Source organism: Eschrichtius robustus, chromosome 1 (assembly GCF_028021215.1).
Source record: "Eschrichtius robustus isolate mEscRob2 chromosome 1, mEscRob2.pri, whole genome shotgun sequence".
Taxonomy (NCBI): Eukaryota; Metazoa; Chordata; class Mammalia; order Artiodactyla; family Eschrichtiidae; genus Eschrichtius; species Eschrichtius robustus.
This window is the reverse complement of record NC_090824.1, coordinates 197,944,336-197,960,426: the sequence shown is the minus strand read 5'-3', so window position 1 is coordinate 197,960,426 and position 16,091 is coordinate 197,944,336.

The following is a 16,091-nucleotide window of genomic DNA, read 5'->3' as shown; positions in this document are numbered from 1 at the left end:
CTCTCCCCTCCGCCCTTCCAGCCGTGGAGCCTGTCCGCTGATCGTTGGCATAGTTTCATTCAGGGGACATGGGTCCGAGGCACTGGAATGATAATAGGTTTCAGTCCTGATTCAGTGTGTTCCAGGGCAGAAGAGACCCTTCCTCTTTGCTTCTGAACTCCTTCCTGAAGAGAAAAGCAAAAAGCCACCCCCAGGAAGGCGGAGCGGCACAGTCACCCCTGCGTCCCCAGGGAACCACTTCGGGGGGCTTCTGTTAGCAGGTGGGTGAGCTCTTTGCCAACCAAGTGTATCAAACCTGAGAAGCTCTGAGCACATTGCTGGTGAGTCACACTGAGGGGGATGACTCAGTGTTTTAGAGTCTGATAAGGATCGTTACCGAAATACCTAAGGCAGCTACCATCAACATTTTGGAACGCAAACGTTTCAACATGGAAAGGCTCTACCCTTTTACTTTTCATTTCTTTATTTTTTTGATTTACCTTAAGCAAGGCACTTCATTTTCTCCCCAGCTTTGTGGAGATGTAATTGACAAGGCTCTACTCTTTAAATCGTCCCTTAGAGGAAAAGATCTTCTTAAACAGATTGTTCTCTTACTCTTTCCCGACCCGGAGGAGAGTCTTTCTTCCAAATACGTCCTCCTTGACGGCTGTAAGATAGGACTGACGGGAAAGGACGGGAGAGGGAATTAGTATTTCCTGAGCGACCGCTGGATTCCGGGTCGATGAATAGCCAGTGAAGCAGAATTCTAACGTGGGCAGGTCTCCTCCACCACGCTAGCTGAAGAAGCCTGGAGGCAGGTAGCGTGTGGGAAGGCTGGAGCCTGAGGTCACACGGTCCAGGTTCGTGGAGACGCTGAGTTACCTGCTCCGCGGGTTGGCGTGGATTTCATGAGCTGACCCTCGAGCAATCAGCACGGTATCCAGCACAGAGGACGTGCTCGGGAAACGCGAGCTCCTTCTCCAGTTGTATCATTCCCAACCCATAGCTCTGAAACCACCTTATGTTCACTAAACACCGATTCACTTGGAAAGACAGACCTGGCATTAACCACAACTGCGGTACAAGAACGATGACTTGTGTTGATGCATATTTCGGGGGGAAAAGGCACAAAGTGACGAGCAAATAGTTTGCCTTTTGGTGGCCTAGAAACGTGTTACTAGTCTGTGCTCTCCAGTGCTTGTGCACCAGTAGAGTTAAACCCTGCCAAATAGGAAAAGACGGCACTCCCGGGGGGTCATTAACTCACTGCGTGGATCAAGCTCTCACTCGATCCTTCTCCCTTTTATTCAAAGAGATTTTTTTGCAGTTATTCCATTTAGTTCTAAAGACCTGAAGTGTTATGGGTTAAATTTGCTTATGGTGATGGATGGGCATTTGGACAACCCAGGGCTTTGCTTCCAGGGCACTTTTATGAGCGCTGAATATCACCCAACAGGGAAAGAGCCCAGCACCCCCACCAAGAAGTGTGTGTTCCTCTCACGTTGCGGAGAGACCAGGTGACTTGTTTAAAAGTGTCCAACAGATTGGTGACAGGCAAAGTGGGCTGCCATCGGCCACACTCCCACATGGAGGGAAAATGAAGGAGAGGTCATCTGCTGCCCATCTGCCTTTAATTAGAAACAAAGGAAGTCAGGGCTTTTTATCCACTGGAGAAAAACACTGAAACTTGACTAGCTAAACACTGAAAATCCCTGTCATCAAAAGTCCATGGGATTGAGCTTCTGGAAGGCCAGCCCAGCGGTGAATGTTGGTGACGTGGCTGTCCAGCTGGAGTGGCTGCAGAGAGAGAGAGAGTCATGGGGTGGCGCGTCACAAGCAGCTGGTACAGGAGTGGGGGGCGGGCCCTGCCTTGCCGCCTGCCCTGGAGCCCTCAGGTCCAGTCATGGGCCCCTTTGCTCTGACATCCTGAGGAGAGAATGGCACCAGATATTTTTCCCATTCCAGATGCAAAACCAAAACCTTGAGTCCAAATGTTCTCAGTCCAGGGAAAACGTTCTGAGACCTCAGAAAACTCATTCCCCCGGAGACCATTTTCCTGACTTGTAATTGGGTCGGTGATCACCCGTTTTAGAAAGGTTTGGGGGGGTCCAGTTTCCTCTGGGAACCCTGGAGGTTTCATGGTTTCAGTTTCCGGAGTTTTCTGCTGGCCTCGGAGTTCCAGGGAAAACTGAACTTGGTGAGGAAGCGAGCGCCAGCTGTTTGGCCGCAGAGGTAGTTTCATGCTGAGGAAAAGAAAACCCAATTCGGATTCCTTCCCCTTTCTTGATACGAGGAAGCTGGCCTGAGCACAGCCTGTGTGCAGAGGGAGGCTTTGAAAGTTTCATCCCTGGTATACCTGCATAAGAAAGATCTGAAAATTTCAGAAAGACTGAAAATTTCAAAACATTGTGTAATGAGCTATACATTTTTTTATAAGTGTCATTAGATCTCCTGCCACCTCCTTGGGGTGTCAGAACCGCTAAGCATCAAGCATCACTCTCCCTAAGGGCCCGAGTCGGTTGGAACTGGGGTGGTGTGAGTCTCTGATTTCCACACACTTTAACGCAGTCCTCTGATTTGAAGTATGCAAACTGGGTTTTCTCCCTTCGGAAAGATGATCCCATACAATTTGGTTGAGGAGCTATGCACATTTCACAGCGAGGGGATAGGGGCCATCCAAAAGGATGGAAATTGCTCAAATGAACAATTCCCATTTCCTCTCCTTCCCGGGGGGAAAATAAATGCAAAAACATCTGTTGTGAAAGTTTAAGTCTACTCTTCAACTCCTCCGACTTTCTCAGTCCTTGTTTTGTACAGCAGAACACTAACAGAAGGCAAGGTGGCTTTTTTTTTTTTTTTTTTTTATGCACGCACAGAGAATCCGAGCTACAACAAATGGTCCAGGGCACCAATGTGGAGACTGAGAATATCAAGTCGGGACAGTCAGCTTCTAGAACAAGTTGGTGGAGGGTCCCTGTGACAACAGAACTAGTTGAGGAGTGTCAGCAAGCATCCCTGGGCAGCCTGGGTGGTCCTCCAGCCAGCCCGAGGGGTCATTACTTTGCCCTCTGTAACAATAAATGTCAGAAAGCACAGCCCATCTCCCTAAATGAGCAGAAACCTCTCCCCACTTTTCCAGCCCCATCAAATATTTCTCCTTCCAAAGGCAGGACGGTCGTGTGTTTCTGGAAGCTAATCAAGTAGAGACAGCTTGAGGTGCAGGTGGAGAGTCACCTCTCTGAGGTCACTAGATTCAAGCCTTCACCATCTGTTCTGGGGGAGCCCAAGGAGCCCCCATGGGCATCAGATGGGAATTTCCACCTCCCAGCTACAGAGCCATTGTGGGAAGATCCGGCAACACCAGGTCCGGAGCTCCGTGTCCAATTAGGGCAGGTATTTCATCAAATGCCAAACACAAGTTGGTTTTCTTCTTTCCCTTCAGAGTTGCTTTGGCTAATTTCATTAGGTCCCTGAGCTTGGCATCAAGACCAATTAGAAGAGAATAACGATGATGTCCCGGAGTGTGCAGGGCTAAATAGATAAAAAAGTTGTCGCTCATAGATCCCAGTGGAGCTTTCTGGCAGGAGCCACTTTCCAGCATCAAAGCCATTTGGAGCTTATCTATAAGATGTTTGACCTTTTAGCTGATACAGCTGCTTTGGCCTGATTTGCAAAATACCCGAAGTTTTTCAGCCATGACCTTGGCTTCCCTCTTCTTTTTATTTCTTCTTTTGTCTCTTGAACCAGACTATTCTCTGAGTGTAGTTTGGTCCCATTGGCCAAAGATGTTAGAAGCAAGGGCTGGGTTCAGATATGTCACTCAGTCCAGCCTCTCTGCCCCTCACGATGAAGGAATTCTGTGCAAAGACCTTATCATTGCTGATCTTGGCACATTCCGACAGCCCGCCTGTGTGGGCCCCAGACAAGCCCCCACTGTGGCCAGCTGGATGGATGTCACCGGGGAACCCTCTCATCTCAGAGGGTCACTTCCTTTCTCAGGCTACAGCCACAAGAGCGGTGTCAACTGGGGCTGGGAAAGTAGGCCAAGCCAGAACTGGAGGAAAACCAGGCAGAGTGTGTTTGGAAGCGTCTGTGACCCACAGAGATAGATACCTTCTCTCTGTTGAGGGTGACTTTGGGATTATCTCCATTTGCCTTCAATTCCTAAAGGTCATGCGCTCTGGTCCAAACCATGTAATTCACCCAAATCTGCACAGATGAACTAGATTTTTGCATCCAAATTTCTTTGCTAAGAATCAGCGTATTTCTATCTTGTGATCTTGTGTCTCCAAATATTGCCAAGCGTGTGCGTGCAGGGTGTGGATACACTGGGGCCAAACCTGGGTTGCCATCTGTGTGCAGACGTGTTCCTCATATGTCCTCCTCTGCCAGTTTGCTGCCTGAAACCTCAAACAGGAAACGAAATCTTTAATTCTACCATCTGAGCCAAGGACTCTGCCAAGGGGAAAAGATGCTTGTGGAAAATGTCCCACGAGATTTTCGATGATGTGCGGATTCTTGCCTGAGGTTAAGCTCTGAAGGAAGTTGGTGGCGGGGATGGGGAAGGGGTGGTCAAGAACAGGCGGTCCGCGGGTCCCGGGAAAAAGGAAAGTGTATCTGGAAGGGCATCAGAAGGGACACGCAGGGAAAGGAAGACAACTTCACCTACGCCACACCTTGCCTGGTCATCGGTGGGTTCTTCTCTTGGCATCAGCAGAGCAGGCCTGCTGGTGAGGGCCCTCAGTGGATGGGAAGCTACTTTTCTCCACACCAAGGTCAACAGCAAACAAAGCTGCCTTTGTGTCCGGTTCGCCCTGAACTTTGCTGACCACCCTGCCCCCAGCAGAGCCGGAGGAGCTGACTCGATCGTGAGATCCAGCTCCCATTCACCTGGTTATAGACACGGGGACGCAGCCATGGGATTCCAAACCTTTGCTCCTGATGTGCCTTCAAGGGCAGGTATCCACAGGCCCATGGGTCTCCAAATTGGAAGAACTAATATTAAAGCAGCATCTGCTCTAGATCCAATCTCCAACCACCTGGCCCTTTCCATCAGGTCCTCCAAAAGGCCGAAATAACCTTTAACACGGTCCAGGAAGAGGATCTTATCAGAAAGAGGGCTGCAAGAAGACCAAACTAACTCCCCCCTCTTCCCTTCCCTGACTTAGCCAGGCAAGCTCCTCCACTAGTCTGTTCTCCTCCTTGATGGCCCTGGTGGGAAGGAAACATAAAGGACCCACATGTAACCTTTTCTCATAATCACTTCTTAACTCTTTTGCCAACAAGTACAGGCAGAGCCCATGGTGTGTAAGTACAATGGAAACTCAACTGTTGAAATGACTGGGGATGTACTTGGTCTAGACCACCTGGGACCAAGTTGAAGAGACTGGATCCCAGCTGGTTGACTCTTCACCTTGAAAAAACTGCTAGAGTTGCCCAAAGGCCTGGAATCACCAGTTGTATTTTACAGTATTGTGCCTATTCTATTTACAGTAGCCTATTTATAATATTCTATTTACAGTTTATTTACACAGAAGCAACCTAAATGTCCATCGACAGATGAATGGATAAAGAAGAGGTGGTACATATATACAATGGAATATTACTCTGCCATCAAAAAGAATGAAATAATGCCATTTGCAGCAACATGGATGGACCTAGAGATGATCATACTAAGCAAAGTACTGATAAGTCAGAAAGAGAAAGAGAAATACCATATGATATCACTTATATGTGGAACCTAAAATATGACACAAATGAACTTATCTACAAAACAGAAACAGACTCACAGACATAGAGAACAGACTGGTGGTTGCCAAAGGGGAGGGGGGTGTGGGGGAGGGATGGAGTGGGAGGTTGGGGTTAGCAGATGCAAACTAGTGTATATAGGATGGATAAACAACAAGGTCCTACTGTACAGCATAGGGAACTATATTCAATATCCTGGGATAAACCATAATGGAAAAGAATATAAAAAAGAATGCATATATATATATATGCATATATATATATATATATATATATATATATAATCACTTTGCCGTACAGCAGAAATTAACACAACATTGTAAATCAACTATACTTCAATAAAATAAATTTTAAAAATAACATAAAATATTGTGCCTATGAATACAATGAACAGTATTTGGTTTCACTATCAACATTTGTTTCAGCATAATTAAAGCCATTTCATTCCTTGAAAAAATGTACACTCTTATCTTCATATTTAGGGTCTGAGTTCCAGAGTGCCCTTTAGTTCTTCACCATTTCATCTTTTTAAGAAATCGTACAACATACGGAAAGAAAATGGAAAGATTACTCACTTGACTGGAATCAGATTTGAAATCACTCTGAATATATTTCCTAACACTTCCTCATTGATTACCTCGGAAATAAATAACCCCAAGCGGTAGCATCATAAGATTTCTCTCATTACTCTGCTTCTAAAATAAATTCCCAAGAAAGCGCGCAAAGTATCAAAATAGCATCTTCAATATCTGCCAACCTCACGCTCGCATCTCAGCAAGAAAGCATGCGACGAGTGAGTAAACTGCCTCTTTGTCAAACATAAATGTGGCAAATTCTAAGGCGGCTCCTTTTCAACTAAATTGTCTCAGCACGCAGAGCAGCGGGGAGAGGGTTCGCTATAGGACCCAGGCAAAAACCCAACCTTCAGATGATTTTTCCAGAAGGGTATTATATTACGTTCCTGGGAGAAATGACGAGATATTCGCGGTGAAACGGCACATTTTCTTTCAGAATCCCCTGCTCTCTTTAAATGCGTTCAAGTCTCCAGAATGTGTGCCTGACGGGCCACTGGGTCGCACACAGAGTCCCCGGGATGCTAGGAATTCTGTAACCTGACTGGCTGCTGTGATTTCCGCGAGGCCTGACCTCCTCTGGACTCACCCTGACCCCGCATACATGCTTTCCGAGAGACACAGCCTCGTCTAGTCTGGAGCGCCGTGTGATTGGAAAGCAGCCGGGCCCACCCACCCGGCAGCCGCGGTCACTCGGCACGGCCTCCGCCCGCCTCGGGCGGGGCAGCAACGGCTCTGCCTGGGCTGTCCTCAGAGGCGTCCAGTGGCCCAGCGATCCAGGGCGTGGCTCACCCGGAGCCCAGGCTCGGCCAGACTCACGGAGCGCCAGGCGCTGTCTGCTCGGAGCCTTGGGGGTGACACGGGGGCCCGTGGCAGCCGTGTCCCACGTGGCCTTGGGCGGCAGGAAGGAGCCTCAGTCACCTGGCGCCAGGTGCCCAACCACTCCACCCAGAGTGCAGAGCCCATCCAGGGGCCTATCCAACCCCAAAGCCCCTCATCGCTCACAAGCTTCCCCTGCAGACCCCCTAAATCCCAGTCCCCCAGGCCCCGTTTCTAATCCAGCTCTCTCTCCATTTCTCTCTACAACCAAAAAGATCCCCTGCCCTACCAAACTGGCCTTCTAGCTCCTGTTTGCAACGCCCCAATCCCAGCCTCTGACCCCAGACACTCTAAAAGCCTCTCAGCAATTATTTCCACACTCAATTCCACATCCTCCAACTCAAGGATTACCCTATAACCAAATTTCTTTTCCAAATACACACCTTTGGTCGTGTTACAATGTCATTCTCCTGCTCACAGACTTCCAGTGGCTTCTCACGGCCTGGAGTTTCCTTAGCTGGGTGCCCTGGCCCGCTGCCTGTTTGTGTAAATAAAGTTTTATTGGCACACAGCCACACCCGTCATTTACATATGGTTTATAGCTGCGTCCATGCTCTGACGGCAGAGCTGAGTCATTGTGATGGAGACCACGTGGCTTGAAACGCCTAAAATACGATTTATCCCTTCATAGAGAACATTGGCTGACCCCTGCTCTAAAACGTGGTCCCAAATTTCCTTTGCAGTTTCATGTCTTTAGAGCCTGGGCGTTCCCGCCTTTAGGGCCTTGATTTCCACTAGTCCACTCTCTGCTGGGGGAAAGGTACCCTCCAGGTCCATCCCAAGTGGACCCACTCACAAACGCTTTCAATGCCATCTCTCCCTGCGTTGCACCCATCACACACTGTTATGGCATTTTGCAAGTTCTGACTTTTATTGTAAATGTTAATGTGCGTTTCCCATCCCCGCTGAGTCTGGAAGCTCCCAGAGGGCAGGAGCCAGGTCTCAACCATCTTAAGCTCTTAACCCAGCTCTCTGCAGTGTCATTCAATAGCTATTTGGAGGCTTACTTGACTCAAAAACTGGGAGTCTTTTCTTCCAGTGGCTTCCAGAATAAATCATCAACATTCTCCCAGATGCCCACGGGCGTCCCAACACCACCCAATATAAGGGGGAGTTAGAGTGAAAAGAGACAGTGGTCTTAACTGATTTTGCTTCAAATCTCTTACTTTTGCAAATTAAAAAAAAAAACAACAACAAATTACCATATGGTAAGGGCCCTTCCCAGGGCTTTGGAAGGAGTCAGGGCAAGTGAGGGGCTCTGAAGCCCAGCTTTATCAGCTTCTTGGCAATCTACCTCTGTATAGAGGAGTCACTCAGGTGTGAAGGCTTTAATGTGATTGCCTAGAGAGAGCTGGGCCGAGAGGTACGTGCTCTGTGCTAATGAGGGCTCCAGACGCAGCTGGCACTCATCTCGCAGGCATCCCCGTGGCATAACAAGAGCCTTCTTCTACATTTTTTCTTTAATCTGGGTTTTTAAAATCTTGCAGGTTTGCTATACAAAACAGTTTGGTAGTTTCTCAAAAAGCTAAGTGTAGAATTACTGTATGACCCAGCAATTCTGCTCCTAGGTATGTGCCCAAAAGAATTGAAAGTAGGAACTGGAAAAGATACTTATACACCCATCTTCATAGCAGCATTACTCACAATAGCCAAAAGGTGGAAGGAACCCAATGTCCATCAACAAATGAATGGATAAGCAAAGTGTGTGTATACGATGGAAAATTATGCAGCTGTGAAAAGGAATGATGTTCTGATCATTCATACAACATGGATAGACCTTGAAAATATTATGCTAAGTAACATAAGACACAAGAGGACACATATTTTGTGATTCCAGTTACATGAAATATCTAGAACAGGAAAATTCTTAGAGACAGAAAACAGATCAGAGTTTACTAGGGGCTGGAGAAAGGGGGGAAGGGGAAATTATTACTTAATTGTTTTGAGAGGTTCTATTCGGGATGATGAGAAAGTTTGAGAAATATACAGTGATAATGGCTGTACAACACTGTGAATGTAATGAATGCCACTGAATTGTACACTTAAGAATTGGTAAAATGGTAAATTTATGCTATGTATATTTTGCCACAATAAAAATACCAAAATAAGTGAGGTAATATCTGAGGATCAGAAATGAATTTGTTCAGATCAGGTTATTCATGCACAAAAAATAGCTGGCAGAATCTTTTGCATGAAAATATTTATCTAAAATGATTGCCATCTCTGGAATAAGAACACTGTAGAGCTCATATAGAAAAAAATCTCACAGGTTAATTACCAAGCCAATGAAAATTGATATTAACCTGCTGTACATCCACCAACCGTCCCTACACTTGTCAACCATCCGCCATGGATGCATGCAAGGGCAGTTAACACACAGGTTTCGAGAGATGGTGTGGCTTGTGTTTGCCAATGTTGTCTTCTAAAAAAGAAAAATTTACTCGGTGGCGATTTGCCTGGGCTAATTTCTTTCAGATCCTGAACTCCCTGAGGTCTGTTTAATATGCCTCCTTGGCTGTCTGTATAGATCCTGACAGCCAGCCGGAGGGGAGGGGCACCCGGGCAGCCTCACAGAGGTTCATCCAGAGCATAAAAGCATTGATAAGGGAGGATCATTGAGTGAGCGGCAGACCACATGCCACCTGGACATTGTGAGCCATCTCTCTAAATGTATTTGCTACCCCTGGCTCCCCACCCCTGCCCCAGGTTCCAGTCACCCTCTCCGCTGCTTTCTCTGGGACACATTCCGAGCCTGCACTAAGCAGGGTAAACAACGCTTGATAGGACAACAAACTCTGAGATGGTTTAGCACAATCAGAGCTTTATTTTGCATTCCAGCACAATCTGAGACCGCTAGGCAGGTGGTCTCCTGTGAAGCTGATCAGGGATCTGAGCTCCTGCCATCGAGTGGACCCCCATCCCCTTCAGCTGGGGGTCTGTCTGCTGGATCCTATGCACGTGACCAGAAGCCCGGGGAGTGGGATAGTGAGATGGCCCAGGTGTGTTTCCTGGGCCAGGCCCAGAAGTGGTGCACGTCACTTCCACCTACATCCCATTGGCCAAGACTCGGTCACATGACCCTACCTAGCTGCCAAGGAGTCTGAGAAATAGGTTTGGGTGAGTTCACAACAGTGTTTCCTGCCACGGGGATTTTACAAGCCACACAATCAGTGCTCTTCCCACCCCCTGTCCCATTTTATCCTCACTCCACCAGGCAACAGGAATTGCCTTGCCTTCCAAGGGTAGGAAACAGGAGAAACCTTGAACTCAAGGCTCCAGCCTGGATAAAGACGTGACCAGGAGCTGCACTTCCACTTCCCTGGCCGGGGCAAGACTACTTTCTCTCGTGACCTGCTCTGAGCTCCAGGGCAGACTAGGCCAGCCTCTGCCCAGAGGGAGATCTGCTCGGAACATCTGGGCTCCAGATGCTGCTGGCTTCCTTAATGGCTCCGAGGGCAGGGGAAGGTATTGGTCTTAAGCCGTAAAGTCCTGCGAGGTCTGCTTTTTGTCTCTGAGAGCTCTTCTCTCCCCTTTGCACTCCTCGAGGGCTGAATTCAACGGAGCCAGCCTTCTCTGACAGCTGACAGGGAATTCTCCGAGGAGGACAGTTGGTTTTGGAACAATTCCTGCTGTCAGTCCTGTAAAGCCCAATCTTCCTGACCTACAGGGCACGATGACAACCCCACCTGGGTTGGCAGTTAGTCACTTGAGGGGCTTCACTGTTAAAAGTTTGTCGGAGGTTACGCTGGATGGCACAGAAAAGGATGCATTCACCGGGCTGATTCTCGCACTCTCTGCCCTCTTCCTCGTGACTTTGCTCACAGGCCCGCGAACGTGTGTTGCCAAGGTGTGAAGACACAGTCGGCAGGAGATACCTTTTGCCTCCTCTAAGTGTAGGCTTCCACCCATACATCTGTCTTGGCATTTTATTTCCCATGAAAGCGGTCCTTGGGATGGGGTGTGCGTCCACTGCGTGACCTCTTAGTTCATAGTAGGACTAACAACATGGAGAGCTGAGCAGATTCATAAATGGTCATTCATAACGGGATGCGGGGGAAATGAAAGTGCACTGTGTGCAACTTTAACTTTCCAAGGTTGCGATCAAGAACGATCACACCTTCAAACTTTCCTCCCCGTGTATCTTTCAGTCACACAGCCCTGAACTGGATGGATGGTGTGCTGACCCCAAGAGGGATTTTTTATGTTTGCACATAGCTCTGTTACTAAAGATGCTTTACAGATAACTATGAGAAAAGTAAATATTTGTTATACTAATACAGTATATAAGAGCAGAGAGGCTCAAAAATACACTTGCTTTAAGGTTAGGGAATGTAGCTCTCTTGTGGTCAGGTGAGAGGGCTGAGATCTGGGTTTTGTTTTTTTTTCCCACTATTTCTGGACATTTACCTCTTCAGGTTTGCTTCCTCTGTACCACAGTGGAGAAGAAAGGGATGTGCTTTTGGGGGGAGGCTTTCAGATGCAAGGAATAGCATATCTGACCAAAAGTGAGGTTTATTTTCTCACATAGTCAGACATCCTGGATGTCGAGTCATGGGAAGGTTGGCTAATTCAGTGGCACAAAAACATCTTTTTGCTCTGTGGTCCTCAGCCATGCCTCCTCGTAGCCACAAGATCGATGCTGAAGGTCCAGACATCACATCTTCACAGAACTAAGGCCAAAGGCTGCAATGTCTTTCCTCTTTTCATCCGAGAGAAATACCTTTCTTAAAATCCTCCAGCAGACTTTCACTTGTCTCTCAGTGACCTGAAGGGAATTCATTCTTATCCTTAATGTAATCATTGGCAAAGGGGAATGGGATTATCACAACTGGTTTAGACCAGTGGTTCTCAAACTTCAGCATGAATCAGAATCTCCTGGGGGGCTTATTAAAATCCAGATTGCTGTGTTCCTCCACCAAAATTTCTGACTTAGTATATTGGGGATGGGGCCTAATAAATGTGCATTTCTAATAAGTTGCCAGGTCATCCCACCGCTGCCAGTCTGGGGATCATACTTGGGGGACTATTGCTTTAGACAGATCTTGATTCATTTTCTGGGGCTGACGGTAACAGGAGGAACACATCAGGGCCAAGTCAGCAGAAGAGAGCTTGTTAGGGCGGCACCCAGGCCCAACCACCTCATGTTTTCCTGTATTTTCCCCTGCATTTTCTGAGTACATACCTAGACTCTTTTGGCCTTTTTTTCAGGACCACTGCAGATTAGATAGCTTTACTGAAATGTTTTTATTAATGTGATTCCTACAGCAAGTCTTTTCCTCTTGAAACTAACATAAATTCCAAGTCCACCAGTGTGTACTGCTTAAATTCTGTAGAGCTTAAATTATTTCTTTCAATATCTATTACCTTTTGGCCTTCTCTGTAAAACGTGACCAGTCTTCATGTTTGTTCCGTCATCCAGTTTATTAGAGCCATCTTAAGGTCCTCACAACCCTCCTAGCTCTTACCAACCTAAACGCTTTTGTGTCATCAGCAAATTCTTTCACACTGCCATTCACTTCATCCTCTAGATCACTGACAAGTATATGGAGCTAAATTACTGGAACTACCAACTTGAACTTCAGCCACTAGCAGCATCTGAAACACTGTGACAGCAGCCTTCAATCAGTGTATCAGTTTCTTACATTAAAAAAAAATCCATATTTGATTCCATTATTTCCTGTGCAGAGTTTGTAGCAGATATACAGAAAGAAACTTATCTTGTTGAAAAGTCAGCGTAAATGGCTTAACATTTTGGAGATCATTTTGGAGATTTGGCGGCACTAAACGTGGAGATTTGTTTCGAGAGACACCCCTTCAATCCCATGCCCAAAGAGCTAGCTACTTGATTTCAAATTCCACCATTAGAATGTCATTCTTTGGAGTAAATGAGCATCTCGTTTAAAATAAATGTCTCTTGAAAGGTTAAGGTTAAGAGAGCTAGCCCTAGTCGTATATACCAACCTGAGCGTGAATCCATTTAGTAATCCTCATGCCTCCCAACTGTGATCTACACACTGAAAGGATGGAAAGATGGAAGCAAGGAATGGATTGACTTGGGAATTCAGGGTAGCAAACCTCTCTGGGAAGGAATTCCCAGTGGGCCCTGGGCCGCTGAGGGGGTGACAGGGGGAACTGGGTGTGATGCTTGTACGGAAAAAGGCCCCAGAAGGTAGCAGTGGGGACAGAAGTGGGAACACGTCTCTCACAGTTTGATCCAAGACAGCCCTGTTTAGTAGCTTAATGCGCATCTTAATAAAGATTAATAAAGAGCCCGGGGATGTTCCTATCATTAGGGGAATGTTAATACCTGAACTCCAGACCAGCCTTTCTCCCCTCACCTCTGGTCAGAACAGGTTGATGGGGCCCATGCCTGTTTTTAAAGCCTAACCATAGTCCTTATCTCAACCAAGCCCCACAGGGCCAGAATCCAAGATGAAGAAGCTAAGGTATGAGGACTTTTAGGTGGTTCACCAAAGGCCATACGGTTAATGGCAGAGCCAAGATTTGGTGGTCAGTGCTGTTTCTATCACACCACGTGGTCTATAGGATCAGGGCTGCTGTGGATGGCTGTGCGGCCTGTGCACTGCACAAAGGCACCCAGGTGACGGGTGACAGGGCAGCAGGAACCAGGGGTCCTTCTGTAAGGAGCACCAAAGCCCCTACTGGCTTAGGCTTTGCTTACTCATTACTAGCTCTTACTTTCCTACAAATGAATTCACCCCTAACAGACCAGAATTCTTATGTTTATATTAGAGTTATTTATGTAAAATTGGTTCCTGTAAGGCGGGTTCTAGGTGTAAGGACGATGTGGATTTCTCAGCGTCTTCCTGAGTGGTCTTTCTGCCTCAGTCTTGCCTCTTCCGATCGCAGGGCCAACGCCACGTTGCTTCAGGTACAATGAACAAACAGTATATGGTGTGTTTTAAAAGTGTACAATTTGAAATGCTGACATATGTGTGCATCCACGAAACCGCCCCACGAAGTGGTCAACATGCCCAACCCCCCAAACTTCCCACCTGACCCTTTGCAATCACTCTCCCACCCCCTCCTCCCAATCCAGGGAACCACCCATCTGCTTTCTGTCCCCAGAGGTCAGTTTACATTTTCTAGTACGGTATGAATGGAATCATACAGTCTGTGCTGATTTTTGTTTGGCTTCTTCACCAGCATGATTATTTTGAGCTTTATCCATGTCCTTCCATGTATCAACAGTTCGTTCCTTTTTTATTGCTGAGTACTATTCCATTGTGTGGATGTGCCACAATTTGTTTATCCATTCACCTGACGATGACCATTTGGATTGTTCTTGGTTTTGTTTTAATTAATTAGTTAATTAATTAATTAGTTAATTAAGGCTATTACAAACAAGTCTGCTATAAATATTTGTATACAAGTCTTTGTATGGACATAGGCATTTATTTCACCTGGATAAATATCCAGAAGGAGAAAGCCTGGATCTTATGGAAAGTGTATGTTTATAACTATTTAAGAAAGTGTCAAACTGTTTTCCAGGTATTTGTGCCATTTTACATTGTGTGCCAGAGGTCTAGTTCATTCGCATCCTAACCAGCAATTCACAGGGTCAGTCTTTTTAACTATAGACGTACAAATAGGCACACAACAATATCTCACTATGGTTTTAGTGTACATTTCCATAGTGCATAGTGATGTTGAGTATCTTTTCATGTGTTTATTTGCAGTCTGTATATCTTCTCTGATGAATTGTATGTTCAAATCTTTTGCTCATTTAAAAAATACAGTTGTTTGTTTTCTTATTGCTGAGTTTTGGGAGTTATTAATATATTGTGGATACCAGTTCTTTATCAGATATGTGATTTATAAGCATTTTCTTCTACTCTCTGGCTTATCTTTTCATTTTTTAACAGTGCCCTTTGAACAACATTTCTTAATTTTGACGCAGTCCGATTTACCGATTTTCTATGTGTGTGTGTTATTCTTTTGCCGTTGAATGTAAAAAAATCTTTGCCTAACCTGAGGCCACAAAGATTTTCTCCTGTGTTTTCTTCTAGAAATTTTGTAATTTTAGTTTTTACAGCTAGGTCTCCAATCCATTTTGACTTACTTTTCGTATAAGTGCCAGGATTGGACTGGAATTATTTTTTGCATAAGAATATCCAACTGTTTCACCTGCGTTAGTTGAAAACATTATATTTTCTTCTGAATTATCTTTACACCTGTGTAAAGAGACATACTAGAGAAGTTGACCATTGAGAACTGCTGACACCTGTCTCTGGTGTATCCCACAGGACACCTACCAAAAGAAAGAAAACCAGAAAGAGAGAGCCAGGAGAGCAAGACATAGGCATTGCAACTCCCTGGCACGGGCTCCTGCCAATGCCAGCTGGGTTCCTTGCCACTGTTACCATTTGTACCGGCCTCGCCACTCTGCCCCTTACCTGCAGCCCTGAACTTTAAACCCAAGGATTAGGCCAAAAAAAAAAAAAAAAAAAAAAGAAAAAAAAAATTGACCTTATCAATGTGAGTCTATTTCTGGACTCTCCATTTTTTTCTATTGATCTTATTGTCTGTCTTGACACCAATATCATGCTATTTTAATTACTCTATTCTGTTCCATTGATCTATTTATCTATCTTGATGCCAATACCACAGTATCTTAATTACTGTAGTTTTATAATAAATATCAAAGTAAAGTAGTATGAAAGCTTTCCTCCTGTTTTTCAAAGTTGTTTTGATTTCCCTAGGTTCTTCATATTTCCAAATGAATTTCAGAATCAGCTTGTCAGTTTATACAAAAAGGATTCTGATTGGGAATGCATTTTTTCCTACAGATTAATTTGGGGGAAATTTGACATATTCGGTATATTGAGTTATCTGATCCATGAAACTGGTAAATCACTCCATTTATTTAGGTATTTCATTTCTCTCAGCAAT